Source organism: Limanda limanda, chromosome 7, assembly GCF_963576545.1.
Source record: "Limanda limanda chromosome 7, fLimLim1.1, whole genome shotgun sequence".
NCBI lineage: Eukaryota > Metazoa > Chordata > Actinopteri > Pleuronectiformes > Pleuronectidae > Limanda > Limanda limanda.
This window is the reverse complement of record NC_083642.1, coordinates 8220679-8237070: the sequence shown is the minus strand read 5'-3', so window position 1 is coordinate 8237070 and position 16392 is coordinate 8220679. Positions and strand designations below refer to the sequence as shown.

General features: G+C 43.3%; 1 protein-coding gene across 1 annotated transcript in view; it reads left to right on the top strand.

Moving 5' to 3' along the window:
* Positions 1–4677: 4677 nt before the first annotated feature.
* LOC133004504 (nuclear receptor coactivator 3-like) overlaps positions 4678–16392 on the top strand; it is a 63514-nt gene continuing 51799 nt past the window's right edge. The window contains exon 1 of the mRNA XM_061073965.1: positions 4678–4743. The gene's annotated coding sequence lies outside the window, so the exon portion shown is untranslated. The remainder of the gene's footprint in view (positions 4744–16392) is intronic.

Below are 16392 nucleotides of genomic sequence, written 5' to 3'. Positions count from 1 at the left end.
GTGTGTGTGTGTGTGTGTGTGTGTGTATGTGTATGTGTGTGTGTGTGTATGTGTGTGCGCTGCTAGCGGTTCCACAACCCTCCTGAAGCCTTCTTCCTACCTGTTTAGAATTTTAAACAGCTTCCCTGTTCCTCTCACCTTACCACAACCCTCTCTCTCTCCCTCTCTCTCTCTCTCTCTTAGTTCCGTCCCCTAAATTCTCACAGAGGAACTGTCTCGACAATAAGCTGGTAAATAAAACACGGTCCTCCTCTGTCCACTCTCTACACATCTAATGAATTGACATTAGGCTGTAAGTGTGCTTTATTGTATCTTTAAGGAGACGCAGTTTGATGCTGAGGTACTGTACAAATAATTTTGCTGCATGTGTGTGTGTGTGTGTGTTTCCTTACATTTTTCACTTCCTGCCATTTCCATTTTCTTTCAGCCTCAGGCAGCACTATGGAATTTTCCAAATGCGACCATAAGGACCATAATAATGTGGCTTTAAATTTATTGTGGAAGTGCAACCTGAAGCTACAGACAACAATTCACCACTGTTTTAACTTGATGCAGAACAGACCTGATGAATTCTACTGGTTCACTCTGAAAGTAGATTGTGGCAGATTTTCTAAGAAGCAGTTCATCTAATTGTTTGTAAAGAATTTCTGAAAAATCTCAGATATCTCTCAGTAGAAATCATGGATCCCTTTGCTTTGATCAATCAATCAAATATATTTGTATCTCCTATAATCACAAATCTGTTTGTCTCATAGGGATTTGATGTAATAATAGTTTTAAAAGTATATTAACTGTCAGTTTTAATAATATAACTCATCCATTATTCAGTCTGTCCCTGTTAAAATGTTTTGCCAGCTGTCGGCCATTTATTACAAACCTCACTGCCAACTATTGTCCGAGGCCGGACGTTTATGTTTTACAATTCTAAATATTTTATCCTACCTTCCAGGCAGGCATTAGTTTTCCTTCCGTATCACATGAATCAAGTTGTGTTTTGTAGTGGAGTTACAAAAAGAACCCCCACATGGTCCTTAAATGAAAGACGATCAAATAGTGATTATCTAGATTTTTTCTGTGAGTCTGTGAATAGAGTAATATATAGTATATATGTATATTAACGTGCAGAATCTGTTTACATACAGTGTAAAGGGCAGGTATAGAAAATATAAGCATCTTGAAGCTCACCTACAATGAAGTTCTCTGTAAACTGACGATAACTCTCTGATGCTCGATGGTAGAATTTGGCCAACAGACCTCAAATGTCTTCCAAGTCTAATTTCTTTTTTTAAAGGAGGCTTAAAATGTCTCTAAATCCTTTGGCTTCCACTCATCCCTGCATGTGTGTGTCTGGGTGAATGTGTCTATCGGTGGGTTTACAGTACAAAATGAAACGCTCACACTCTGTTTGCTTGTTTATTTTCAGTATGATGTGCACAAAAGTGATAAACTCATAATTTCTTAAGAATCTTTGAAGCATCAATTCTGCATTTTTGCATCTCTCACCGAGTGATATTCAAATCTGATTTTCTACGTAAGCCGTTCTGTTGCTTTCGCCTGATGAATTATGTCTGACCCACGAGGCTAATTGCTTTAAACCTTCTCCACAACCATATTTCAACATTTCCTTACACTCCATCCTTGGTCCCTTACAGTTTTCTCTCTCTCTCTTCTCGTTTGCACTCCCTCCCTCATTTTTCCCGTAAAATTGGAGCAGGTCTTTCTCATTTTCACTCCCTCTAGGTCCTTTTTTCTTTTTTTTTCTTACGAGCTACACTTCCCGTCGTCCTCTATCAAACTGACAACTCCGCAGTCTCCTCTTCTCTCCCCCTGTTCTCTACTTTGTTGTCTTTAACACCTATAGGTTTCCCCAGCTCCCCTTCTCTTCAGGCACCGGGCACCATTTATCATTATCTGTGATCTTGTCTCCGCGTCCTCTTAATCTGCCTTAAACTAAACTCCACTATCTCATCATCTTGTCTCACTTCTCTCTCACCTTCCTCTTCTCATCTTCTTTCATTCCCACTGTCACTGACACAATAGGATCCTGACTCATTGCGTGTGTGTGTGTGTGTGTGTTTTCCTGTGTGTATCTATCCATCGATGTGTGCTCCTCTCTGCCTGGTATAACCATGGTGACGGATTTTGGTCCTGTCTTTCCCTGCCTTGTATATCTTGGCAGCAGAGCCGGGCACGGTGACGACGTGTCCCAGTTCATAGGCCGCCCGGCTCCCGACGTCACTGCTCCACTCTGACCCTGCCAGCTCGCATATGGAGCTCACATATGCGCCTCATCTATAAGAGATACGTGGCCTGAAGGAGCGAGAGAGCCTCCGGTCAGACAAACCTGGTTCACAGAAGGCTGGCTCCTGCAAAAAGAGCTGCAGGGAAGTGAAGTGACATTTAGTTTCATGAGGAGGAACAACCAAGATTTGATGGTAGAAGAAGCCTTTTTCTTAACAAGTTATCTCAAATGGAAAAGCGCTGCGGATAACATTTCCGTTAGCAATTAATCTGTCAAACGCAGGAAAATTACCAAGGAGTGCACCTCACGTTACAGGTTTGCTTTTAAATGTCTTGTATAATTAAAGCCAAAGTCATAACACCCCAAAATATTTAGAATTCTCACATGTCATAGGCTGGATTCAGATAACATTTATAGTTAGTTTGGATAAGAGGATTTTTGTCAGGTTATTACACAGAGTAAATGATGTTCCTAGTTTGTTCTGACACATCCCACTGAGACTGAAAAACAGTTATAGAAATCATAAAATGATAATACATGTAAAGAATACAGCTTAATTTGTCCATACAGAAATATTATAATACACTTAATAAGGGGGTTTTACTATTTGATGTAACATCTGATAGTTTCCTGTGGTAAAATACTCTCTAGTGATACAACTGACCCACTGTAAGATCAAATTTGTGACATGGTTTTTGATATGAGAATTTTATTATTTTTTAGTTTCTAAGCCACAAGCTGGTCTATACACCACTGTGGCTGACAATCGATTATTATCAAACCCCCCTGTAATAAATGTTAGCATATAGCGTTGTCATGTGATGATTAACAAATCAGAAAATAAACATCAACTAGATAATTATTTTTTTCTTTTAAACAAATATGTTGTGAATTTTACTTCCCAGTGTCAATACAGGTTTCAGTTTATTAAGGTGGTAAAATTCACTCTAAGTCTTCAAATGACGAGGAATCACAAGTTCACTTTAATTAATTTAATTGGACACACAACCAGCCACTGTTTCATAATAAAAACTATAGTAAGAAATAGGCAGAACATTATAAGACAATAATTCAGACAAAAATCTATTTAAAGAATTTAACCAGTTGCTTTTGCAAATTTAATTTCAATAACTACACAACCAGGCCGGTTCGGATGATTCGATGAGAGGGATGTTTTTTTGTTTTTTCCCCCAAGTCAGCCCGACCGGATCAGCATTAGCTCCAACATGCTATTCAACACTGACCAGTAGGGGGCGATATCAGAAAGTACAGTTTTAAAACTCGTCCTCCCAACGAACAGTTTCTAAAGTCACTGTGACCAGTTTCTCTTCTGTTATCTGAGCATCAACAACAATCGTAAACTCTTTACTGTCTGACCAGTTTCTTTTATTACCCAACTTGAACGTTGCTCCTCACAAAACACAAACAGGGATGTTTGTTTGTAGGTGTTTTGGGTCCAGACAACATTTCGGCTAAACTCTTTCAACTGCCATCTGCTTATGAATGCAGATAAATAAAATAGCAGATGCATTTGGGTCAACGTGTTCTCTTGCTCTCCACGTGGACTTTGTACCTGCAGGACAACCACAGCCTGCTCGCATGTGATTGGTCAAACTGGAAACGCAAACCAGAAGGCGTCCAGCTCCGAAAAAACCTTGATGCTCGCCTACAGATTCTGCATCTTCAGACTTGGAATCTGTTTATAGCGATTACATTAACATGTTTTAACCTCCCCTCAAGTGTCGCCACACTCCCACTTCCTGATTTGCCCCCTGGTGGATGTATGGTTTAATCCTACATATATGCAAAGTGCAGGTATTGTACCAACACAAGTAAAAAAGTAATTACATTGGAGACCTAATGGGACAGCATGGCAGTGAATTGGAGTTTTTACAAATGGAGAGCGGTGCCGTAAAGTGTTAACTAATCCCAGCTTTCATTAAAGAGGATGACCCTGGCAGCGTGAACCACTTTTCACTTTTCCAAATGGACCAACTCCTCCTCATCAGTGGAGGATAAGACGCCCGCGACCTAATTTGCTGTGAACTTCAGTCTGTGCGCTCACACGCGTCTTTACGGTCTTTACGCACAAACTCCGGATATTGTCCTTTAGGTTAAATAGGAGCAAATAGATCGGAGTTGGTTTTATCTCTGCTGCTGAAACAGAGAATGCAAACCTGTGTGTCTCCTCTCCGTCACTGACATCCGTCCACAGACAGCGGCTGCTCCACCAGCCCCGTCTCCTCCTCCCCCCCGTGGCGGCGGTGCAGTCCACCTTTTGTAGTCCGCTTCCGGGTGGTGGGCGGCGGCGCGGAGGTTACGCACTCCCCTCGCAGGAACTCCTTTACCCAGAACCCCCCGCGACTACCCAACAACTTACAGAACTGGCTTCTTGAGCTCCGGGAGTGTTTCCCATTTAAACAAACAGTGCCGAAGATGGCGGAGAGTTAATGGTGTAAAGAAGAAGAAGAAGAAATGATCGAGACAGCGGCGGCGTCAAGGTAAGAGACTCCTTCCTTCCGGTGCTGCGGGGCCATGCGGAGGATTTCACGCCACTTTTCATTCGGTTCTCGTTGCGGAGGTGGAGGAGGAACCCGGGGAGAGAGAGGCTTCCCAGCGGCGGTGCAACACACTATACTGGCATCGGTGCGGAGGGCACAGTGCACGGTCATCCGGAGTGTGACAGCGGGGCTTCGTGCACCTCCATGCCGGGGTGAGAGGTGTGTTGCACCGGGGGTTGAGGAGGTGTGTGGTGCACCGGGGGGCTGCTGCTCCGGTGGTGACAGCCCGGGAGAGAGGCTCAGCACCGGGGGGAGAACTTGGAGACGGTGCCGGGAGCTTTGGGTAGTTTACGCACAGGCTGTAGAAGTGTTTCCCAAATTGAGAAGTTTGTTTCATTTTTTGCACGCACATGCACACGCACAGTTTGCACATGCACACGCACACACACGTTGCAGGAGACGGACAGCGGGGACAGGGGACGGGTTTTGTCCGGGCTGCAGAGGGCTGTCGTTGGGGGGGGGGGGGGGGGGGGGGGTGGGTGGTTGTTGGAGCAAATTGTCGTGCACGCACAATCTCACCGTGGACCCCATGCATCATGTCTGATAGAGACCGTGTGTGTGTGCATGTTTAGTGACAGGGGCTGAGGGGATGTCGCTCAGCCTGCCCGGGTCCCGTGTGCTTGCTGAGCCCATAGAGAAAGTAGTGCACTGCCCCCCCCCACCCCACCTGCATGTGTCCAGTGTGCAGGTGGGGGGGGGGGGGGGGGGGTGCACCGGCTTGATCGTGCATGGCTTTGTGCACGCGTGTGGTGAGAGAGAGAGAGAGAGTGAGTGGTGGCTGCTGGTGGTTGTGTTGTTTTTTCACGTTCCGTCTCCTTCATCACCTCCTCCTGTCATCTGCTTCTTCCTCAGTAATGTGTTTCACTGTATGTCTGCAGGGGGCAGCAACGTGGCCCTGTGCGTAATACACACACACACCACACACCACACACACCACACACTGCCCTGGATCCCGGAACGTCCCCGGGTTGATCCCTGTGTGTGCTTGTGTGTGTGTGTAAGTGTGTGTGTGTGTGTGTGTGTGTGGAGAAGCACCGTGTCCTTGAGCATGTCACCAGAGCCTTATTACAGTACCTGCTCACACTGAATAATAGTGGCCATCTCTTTACATGAGGTGAATGGAGGTGATGCTGTGTGTGTTTGTGTGTGTGTGTGTGTGTGTGTGTGTGTCAGTCAGACAGACAGGTGAGGGGTGTGGATTTATTACATTGTGGTCAGTGTTAAAATCTACCTTCTCTAATCTGCAGCATTGTTTATCGATAGTATTTTCATTATTGTCATTTTCCTGGATTCAATTTGACATCGTCTGACGATACGCAGCCGACCCTCATATCTGAGAAGCTGCAACAAAAGAGAGTGGTTATGACTTTTGATTGATAAATGACAAACATCCTCTTCTTCTTCTTCTTCTTCTTCTTCTTCTTCTTCTTCTTCTTCTTCTTCTTCTTCTTCTTCTTCTTCTTCTTCTTCTTCTTCTTTTTCGTCCATAAGCCTGACAAAGAAACACACAAAATAAAACTGCAGTTGTTCTTGATCCCCTTTAACGGCGTAAAAGTATTTTGATCGGAAAAATATAATGCTCAAAATGTCATTTAATGCTAGGGTGAGCAAGATTAAACCAAAACAAAAGAGCAGATTTCCATGAAACTTTGTGGAAGGATGCGATTTGAGTCAACGCAGAATACTTAACGTTTTGGTGCAGATCCAGGAATTCTCTTATCACTTTCTTTTTAACATTTACACCTTTTCCGGGAGAATAATTAATGGATCTTGATGGAAATAACAAAGACACATTTGGGGACCTGACATCTAAGTGTGTGAAATTTGGTGCAGCTTGATTAAATGAAAGGATCTGAGCGGAGAGATGAGCTCTATAGAGCCATTCTAGTTTGGATGCAGTATACACTTGACCTCGTTGACATGTTGGTTACGTTGTTGTGATTATTGTTGTTACATGGTCAGGTGTGTAGTTGTCACAGTGTCAGTGTTGGTTGCGTAATAAAGAGATTTGAGGCACAAAACTACCACTAGGATTAAATATCATTGTTTGAGGATAAACGTGGGAAAAACACGCTGCAATTGAAAACTGATTTTAACGTCATTTATTTTGGCGTAGGTCAAAGGTTCAAAGCTTCAAGGCATTCGGGTCAACATTAAAATCATTTTTTTTTATTGAGTTAATCAAATAATCGATTAATCAAATAATCGTTCCATGTCCTCTTTACAAATTGTTTTATTTATTAGGTTCTGAATTGATTTGGAATTGGTGTCATATAAGAGGTGTCACTGCTCTTTCTGTCGACGTAAACTCACACTTAATTTACAGCGTATTAAAGGGTTTTTAAATGATGCATCTATTATCTAAATAATTGGTGATTAATTTGCGTAGATCAACCGTTTAATGGACTAATCGCAGCTGTTGCCCAAGTGAAGGGGTGTGGCAGCGAGTAGCCCACCACGCCGCCTCTCACAGCCCCTCTCTCCTGACAGATTTACAGTCGGCTCCGTGGCACGAGTCCTCACACACGTGCCGACACACACGCGCCTACGGCCGACACACAACCAACCATGGCCGAGGAGGGGGACGTGGGCAAGCTGCTCGGACCCCATAGCCCCCCATGAGAGGGTCTTCGGTAAGCGGACAGTGGGATGAACGCGTGGACGAGGAGCAGGAGGCGGGCGACATTGATGCATGATGTTTGCTGAATGGGGAATAGGGGGGACAGAGGTTAGCAGGGGATGCTGGTGACTGGGTCAGGCGCTGGGGGGGCTGGGCTCACCAGGCCAAGCAGGAGAGGGGGTGGAGAGAGAGGATCCTCACACACCAGTCCCCGTGTGTGTTTGTGTGTGTGTGTGTGTAAAGGGGAGGGGCTCAGGTGGAGCCTCTTGTTGGAATTTAACCTGGCGTATTTTCTCTTTTGTGTCCTTCCTGGTCTTTTGTTGATCTTGTTTTCTGACGTCCTTTACTCTGTGTGGTTCTTTTTTAGTTTTTTTATTCAATCCTCAGTGGAATCAGGAAGTCGTCTGACTCAAACCGTCCACATTCTTAGCGGCTCTCTCCCTATAGTATGTCTCTCGCTGTCTGTCCCCTGCCCCCCCCCCAGCAGCAGTGCAGTGAGCTGTGGTCCTGTTGTCGTCGGGTCCCTCTCCCATGTGTCAGGACGTGTTAAACAGGAATTAATCTTCACCAGCTCTCATTGATTTTGCTTTGTGGAGGAGGGGTCTTTCGCTTTTCTTTTTTAATCTCACTTGTTTGTGTCCTCCTGTCATGGACTCAGGCCTCTCGAGTCTGGCAGTGGACATCCCCGGTACTCAGTGTGTCCCAAATGATCGGGCTGGGGATCTATTGTCATGACTTACAATATGATCGATAACTATTTTGCTAATAATCTCTGAGTGTTTATTGAAGAAAGAATTCCAAACTTCTCCGTCTCTCTCATATGATAGTAAACGTAATATCTTTGGATATTTAATGGACAAAACAAGACTTTTAAAGAAATCATGTTGGACACTGGACATATAGGATGAGCGTTTTAACCATTTTCTGACACATTATACACAAATAGTAAACAGCAAATTGTGGCTTTATTATTAATTATTTGAGTTTTGATACTAAAACCATACTTTTACCATTATCTTGTGAAAACAGAATCAGCCCTCAAAGTTTTTTCGTAATAAAATTGTCAACATTTGTATTTAAATCAGGACTTGTCTTATTAAATAAAAAGTAAACACGACTGCTAATGAGTTAGTTAATTGAGTGGAGCTATTTCAGCCCCCCCCCTCCGGTTCTGGTAATATAAGTCTGATTAATTTGACAATAGATGATGTTAAGTGACTCAATGTTTGAGCTCTAGCTCTTGAGTACTAGCAACTGTCTCACAAAATATATCACTTGCAATATTTTTTTCTATTCAATGTTCAGAGGAAACCTTGGATGATGAAGAACCTAATTGCAGCTTGTGTTGGAGCAGAAACATTTCAGTTTTCTAGGTTTTGCTGTTTTAATTGTTAGCAGGATTGCACAACATTTTGGAGCAGATGTGGATCAGGAGGCATTTAGGATTGTTTTCATCACTTTGTGACATACGGATATTTTCCAGATTTTTGTAAAATTGTCAGGGAATAATAGATAAAAACATAGATCTAGATAAACCTGCAACTATCATTAGTGTGTATCTGAAGTAATGTGGATTAAGTTGTAGATTAATAGGTTTTTGATTGTTTTATAAGTGTAAGCAACTAGACAGTGGTGTTGCTCGGCCTTGCAGGAGGCCTTGACTCTACTGAGAGACATTCTTGTGTTTTAATTAACTACTCACAGTTTAGCTTTATATGTGTGGTCATGGAAAGGTTACGGTTTCAATGTTATGACTGGCTCCTCAGGGGAGAGGTAAATACTAGTAAATATTGACCTGACATTTGATGCCAACTTGGGGCACCAGATTTTAGTTTCAGTTCTGCGGGCAAAAGATAAATTAAGTATTGAGGTTCGATACTCTTGAATCATTCAAACAATAAACACCCAAACTGGATTCAGATGTGTTCTCCCTCTAATGTTTCATCAGACATGTTTCATATGTCTCTCTCCTCCTGAACCACAGAGTCAGCATTACCACATGCAGCGTCATCAGGACTCACACTTTGCTGCTGCTCTTCTGATAATGAATTGGAGATAGACAGAGGATTTATGAGCTGGCTTTGGCTTTGACACCCAAATGAGTTTCATTTTATCGTACAGCGAACAGTTTGAAACCAGCGCTGCCATCCACATCCAGTTAAAAAACACATTGGCTGCTTTTAGAGGCTCGTAAGGCCATTTGACTTATTTAACAATCAATTAAATAGTGTGAATGTAAAAGCTTTAAGTTCTATTTAATGAGCATTAGAGATGTAAGTTCATCCTGTTAGGTTGCGATTATTTTAATTACTTGTTGACCCTAGTTTCTCTGACTTTCACTGTCCTTCCCATAAATGCACTCATAAGTATTTCACACTCGAATAAAAATACAACTGTAACTTCCTTTTACTTCTCGTGTGTGTGTGTGTGTGTGTGTGTGTGTGTGTGTGTGTGTGTGTGTGTGTGTGTGTGTGTGTGTGTGTGTGTGTGTGTGTGTGTGTGTGTGTGTGTGTGTGTGTGTGTGTGTGTGTGTGTGTGTGTGTGTGTGTGTGTGTGTGTGTGTGTGTGTGTGTGTGTGTGTGTGTGTGTGTGTGTGTGTGTGGCTCTCGTGGTTGTGCCGGAAGCTGCTCTCACGAGTCAAGATAATACAGTAGAAAGTTTCGGTGCTTCAACACCACAACTTCTGTGTCGCAAACAACACCACCTTTAAAAAAGTTAGTGAGAAGTCCAGTGAATCAGATTTGTATAAAATGTAAAAGGAATTGTCTGACATTTTGCGATTATAGTTTCGGTCGAGCACAGTCTGACATTGTATTTCCAAAGACACAAACTTTTGTGTTTTGATGCATCAAAACTGCCTTTGACCGCTTACACCAGACTGTTGCCTGCAGTCGTTATTGTTCATTCACGCATGAAGTCTGCAAGAAACACATCACTGCTGCAGCTTCCCTGTAGATTTTTACCAGCACTTGTATCAATCTCAATTTTCACTTCTTTAAAAGTGGTTCCTGGCGGTTTTCTAAAGGGAAACCAGTGTGTGTGTGAAAAGTGAAATAACAGACAACAAGCGGTTTACTGAACCTGGGGATAACTTGGCCCATGGTCACTTAGAACCCTGTCAGCCTCCAGTTCCCCCCACTATTCACAATATAGATACACTAATTCTTCAGCAATTCCCTGGGGGCGGCATGAACTGTATATAAAAATGGATGACATGATTGCTCCCCAAAAGTGAAGCCAAATTTGCCACCTGGTGGCTGACTGCAGTATAGGTCCTGAATCCCTTCTCGTCCGTGTTAGCGGATGGGGAAAGGGGCAAACTAAAAAATTCACAGCACACGTCTAATACATTTCTCAAATATGTTTGTAATACTCTGATTTGTTTATCCAGTAAGGTTAGTTTTTAAAATGAGTTATTTGTTGCTATATAAACGGGGTGAAACATCATAAATGAAGGCAGTGACTGACTCGTGATTGGTCATCGAATGATGTTGGGTTAGAGCGTCATCGCCATGAAGAATATTGTGTCATTTAAATGGGTTATTTTCATTCTCAATTAAATTGTAGTTTATGTGCTGATATGATTTCTTATGTTTTCAATCATATTGGATGTTTTTTGAGAATTAATTAATAAACTGTCACACGTAAACTGACCTAAACCTTTGTTTCATGACACTTTTCCGACACATCATAGACTTAAAGGATTAATCCAAATAATTCACATTTTAATTGTTGATCAAATTGCCTTTTAAAATGCATAAATTGTTGTATTTTATATTTTTAACAGGGAAAACCTGATGATTAATGTTAACTTTCACCAGACACAGATCTAGAGCGAGTTGTGAAACCAGGTCACTTAATACGTGTTGACTCCATCACACTAACAGCAAACAGGGGTCAGGTCTGTGCATTGGCCTGAAATTGATCCATGAGCTGTGCCAGTCACTTCTACTATTTGACCTGTTTGGAATTTCTGTCAATCTTTATTTCTGAATTTCCTCATTTCCGATGAAAAATGGCTTGAGGGAGGTTAATAGTATATTTTCGGTAAAGTTAAGTGGCTGAAAAAGAGTTCTTAGGTTTTGTCTGTGATAATAGAATAACTGAATATCAGCTCTCAGAATGAACGGATGAGAAGCAGAAGAGTAGAGAAAGAGAGGGATGAGCTGATGCCCTGTCAGAACAACAGTCGACTCTGTATCCTTGCTTTCTGTTTCCTTTCTTTCCCCACAATGCCTCAGTGCAGCCAGTGTCCTTTTCTGAGAGCTATTTCGTCTGTGAGCGGAATGTCAAGTGCCCATCTCGGTGCGTTTCTCCCTGTTCTGCGTTTAGTTTTGTTACTTGCACTTCTCTCCTGATTTCCGTCTTTCTCTCCTCTGCGGTCTTTGTCGTCTTCTCCGTTGCGTTTCACTCCTGCTATCTGCAATTACCTGGTGGCCAGGAAGCTAAATAAGTTAATTCATTAAAACATACTGTAGTCATGCGGCCGTGGTTTTCTTTTGTGTTGTGGTACGAGCCCATGTGTCTGAGGGGAGAATGGTGAAGAGGGTGGGGGCAGAGAGAGAGTGAGGATGAGGAAGAGAGGAGGAGGAGGAGAGGAGAGGAGGAGGAGAGGAGGAGAGGAGGAGGAGGAGGAGGTGGAGAGTCGTTTTATTAACGTGGCGACTCCCGCTAAAATTCAGGGAGTGCTGTTGCATCCAGCTGTTACTGGTTGCGCGAGGCTTCGTTGCCATGGCAACACAGCCCTTCGCGCCTGCTCAAGGTCGTTCATCCAGTTCTGAGGCAGCGTGCTGCACGTAGGATGCACGCAAAGAGAGAGGGAGAGAGAGATAGAGAGAGAGAAAGAGATAGAGGGTGAGGGAGAGGGAAACAGAAAACTACTTCAAAGTGACCAATCAAAAGCACTCCGGTGACGTCGTGGTCAGTGAGCATACTCCCCTCCATCCACCCCCCTCTGACACACACACACACACACACACACACACACACACACACAAACACACACACACACACACACACACACACACACACACACACACACTTACTTTCTTCAATAAAGAAACAAACAAAAAAGAGCCTCTGGCCTTGGGGCTTGTAGGTTCTTTTGCCAGCTGATAAAATATTTAGCTGGTCAGTCGGAGAGAGAGGAATACAGTGGCTGGAGAGAAATCGAGCAGCAGAGCTTGGCTTTGTGTTTCCCTCTCTCTAATGGTGAAGCTACCTGGCTCCTCTCCTCTCCTGTTCTTCTCCTCTCCTGTTCTCCTCTCCTCTCCTGTCCTCCTCTCCTCGTCTTTGTAGGATCAACCATCTTGAAGGTTCACCGCATGTTGCAGTAGATGAAGTCTAATGACATCTTGGTGACAGTCTGTGTCAGGTGATGAAATCTAGTTGCGGTCTGTCAGATTGTTTGATGAATAACTGGTGAATTGGAATGTGCTTGATAGCAGAATCCGCCATATTAACAGCTCTGTGAGGCTTAAACACAGGGAAATGCTAATGCTAGCATGGCAACATTCTTGCACTCGCATGTGTTTGCATGATCTACTAAATCAAACTCAACACACAATAAATAATGCAGCTGTGTACGTATGGTCCTGGAAACACCCAGTGTTGTGTGAACTACCACAGATGGAACCGTAGGTACTTTGGCAGATGTCTGTTTGTGGAAAGACTTGTGTCACAACTCTGCAAAATGCACTGACCAAAGTTTTTGCACGTGTTTAATTGAGATGAAAATAAAGGTCGAGGTCATGGTCGCACCTGTGTTTACTGAGAACTCGTGTGATAATGGCGTAATGACCACTGAGCGTCAACATGTTGTGTTGCAGCTGGTGTGATCCCATAGCAAAATGGTTTCTGGTTAGTTCTGCAGGGTTTTAGTCATATTCCAACGATTTAGACAGAATTCTGAGAATGACCTGCGATTAACTTTGGTCTGAATCTGATTTTAGGTTGTAGATGAAAAATCACAGATGTAAACTACATTATAGGACATGCAAAAAAATCAGGACATCCTTTAAGTCTGTGAGATTCATCCTCTGGGCACCATGAATATATGCACAAGATATAACGGCTGTTCGTCAAATGTGTCCATCATAGTAATTTATTATTTTGTTAGCGTAAAGAACAACGACAGTGAAACACCTGGTGGAATTTAGTTCAAAATTACACTGTGGGACATGTTGGAGTTCATTGGCGGTCACCAGAGCTCAGTTAATTCCCGTTAGTACAACAGATTCACTTGTATAAGTTTCTATATTATCAAGAATATAGTCACTAGAAAAATGACATTGCATTTATATTAATTTAAGGCCATACGAGGATATTTCGCTCCCACCCTCAGTCTTTAACTCGTAATTATCTGAGCCACTCTTGTGTGCAATTTATCCTGAGAATTTAATCCTAAATCTCAGATACTTCAACTTTTTGACTTGTTTTAGGATTGATGACGAGAGACTTGACCAAATTTCCATCATGATTGTCAACTTTTATCTGGGGGCCACGAAAATCGATCAGTGTGGGGTCCCCAAGAAACCTGGCTCACGTGTTGCGGCTCCGCAAACACACAAAGGTCAGATAGCAGAAAACCATTGTCGGCGTGTGTTACAGATTAGAGCTCGGCTGCTGACGATTTTCCTCAATCTGCCTCGAAATAGCGTAAAGAAAACTTGTGCATGGGGCCTAATATGGAGCCAGGTTTAGTTCTACTTCTGGTTTTCTCCTCTCGCTCTCCTCAGAGTGCACACGGAGTTCAGCAGGATTTTTCGCAAGCTGACAAAGAGTCACTATTTTCTGGTAGAACGGTGAGGAATCGTGTCACTTTTTGTGGTCAGTGACGTGATCGTGTTGGGCAGCCGTGTGTGTGTGTATCATTGTTAAAGAGAGGGTTAGAAAAACATAATTTGTCACTTTTTATGTGAGCCCCAAGTAGAGGAGAGCTGGGGGTTAGGGGGAGGAGGCTCACGTTTCTTCTGCTGTAAGGTAATAGATGCTTGTTAAAGAGAGTGAGTGTGTGTATGTAAGAAGGGGACTTCTGTTTTTTTACTTATTTTCCATTGTAAAAATACAGGCCTAGTTTATGTGTTTTAAAGCTCCTTAACATGCCCTTGCACACACACACCAACACACAGACGCACAAATGCATACACACGTTTATGGGGTAGGAGCTGAGGTAAATGTTACCAGCTGCAGCACAGCGAGCAAGTGGCTTCAACTCTGCCTGAACCCGGGTGTTACGTGACCACCTCCTCAACTTAATTCACTCCTGTCCTGCCTTCCCCTCAGTCGCCACACCTCCTATATAACTATACTCCAACCCACCCCTTACACACACACACACACACACACACACACACACGCACACTCACACAAACACACACAAGCAGCCATCTTCATCCACCAGTTCCTCTCTCCGGTGTCATCAGCAGCAGCATCACTCATCTCAGGATAGCGGGAGAGCACTTCAAGGTCTGCTACCCCCCCCTCGTCACCTTGGTGTATGGAAGCGGGCTGGCCGAGCGTGGCTCGTCTGATTGGCTACCCCTCCACCCTCCCCTCTTGAGGCCACACCGTTGGAGCTGTGATGTCACAGGCTTGTTTGTTTGTACCTCCTGTCAAGCTCAGTTGCGACATACTCTACACAACAGCACGTTTCACAAGCATCGGTGATTGGCCTCACTTTATTTATTTGTAGGGATCTGCATTCATCTTCCTACTGTGTGGTCGCCAAATTCTCTGAAGTCGAATCAAAACCCAACAACAAGCACAATTAACAGAAACAAACTGAACAAAGATTTCAAACAAAATTTGAAATCCCTCCGTGTCTGTTAAACAAGAGCAAGCAACAAGACCAACCTAAAGATGAGACAATTTGCAGAATAACAAATGAAAATGGTTGAAAGCTTCATTTACCCCTTTTTCTCTCAATTGTTTTCCTATACATGATGTTATGAGATGGTTGGATGGTTGGAGCTGTGACTCGGTTCAGCATCAAACTCCTCATGGTCTTCTGGCCGGTTGAACTATTTCTGAAACTGTTATTCTCCTGGGATATTTCCTGCAGAGCCGTCTCTAGAGCACTTTTAAAATGAATACAAAAACGTCCTCACTGCTAATGCCTGAATGATGAGAGAGGCCCAGTACACGCCTGGCATTTAAAATGTGGCCCCACATGCGTCTTGTGATCTCACCGTCCCACTTTATACAAACAAACATGCATGTCATTTCTGTTCATGAATACCAACTCGCATAACCACTCTTTATTACTTCTCGTGAGCAGAAAAGCATCTCAGAATTGGATGGACCACAGCAGCAGAAGACCACATGGGTTCCACTCCTGTCTGGCAACAACACAAACCCTAAGGCTGCAGGGGACAGAGGTTGATAAAACTGGACAGTTCAAGACTAGAAAATCCTAACTTGGTCTGATGGATCTCGATTTCGACAATGGCACGCAGAATGTAGGGTCAGAATTTGGCGTCAACCGCATGAATCCATGGACCCAACCTCCCTCAAGTTAACAGTCCTTGATGCTGGTGGTATTTTAATGGTGTGGAGAGTGTTTTTTTATGGCAAACTTTGGGCCAATCAACATCAATCAATCATCGTTTGAATGCCACAGCCTTACTGAGTACCATTGGTGACCCTGTGCGACCCTCTTTGGCCCACATTGACCATCTTCTAATGGCTGCTTTCTGCATGGTTTGTCGAACAGCAACACAACAGTCAGGTTAGTTTACTTCAACGGATCTGAGATTCACAACATGAATTTGCAGCTGCAAAATCTGCTGCAATGATGTGTTACAATCATGTCAAAATTGACCAAAGGAATATTTCTAACATCTTTTGAAATCCATGCTATGAAACATTAAGGTTGTTCTGAGAGCAGAGGGAGGCTCTACCCGGTATTCGTATGTTGCTCCTAATAAGTTTCTCAGTGAGCATATGACTTGGGAAATTTCGAAAGCGTG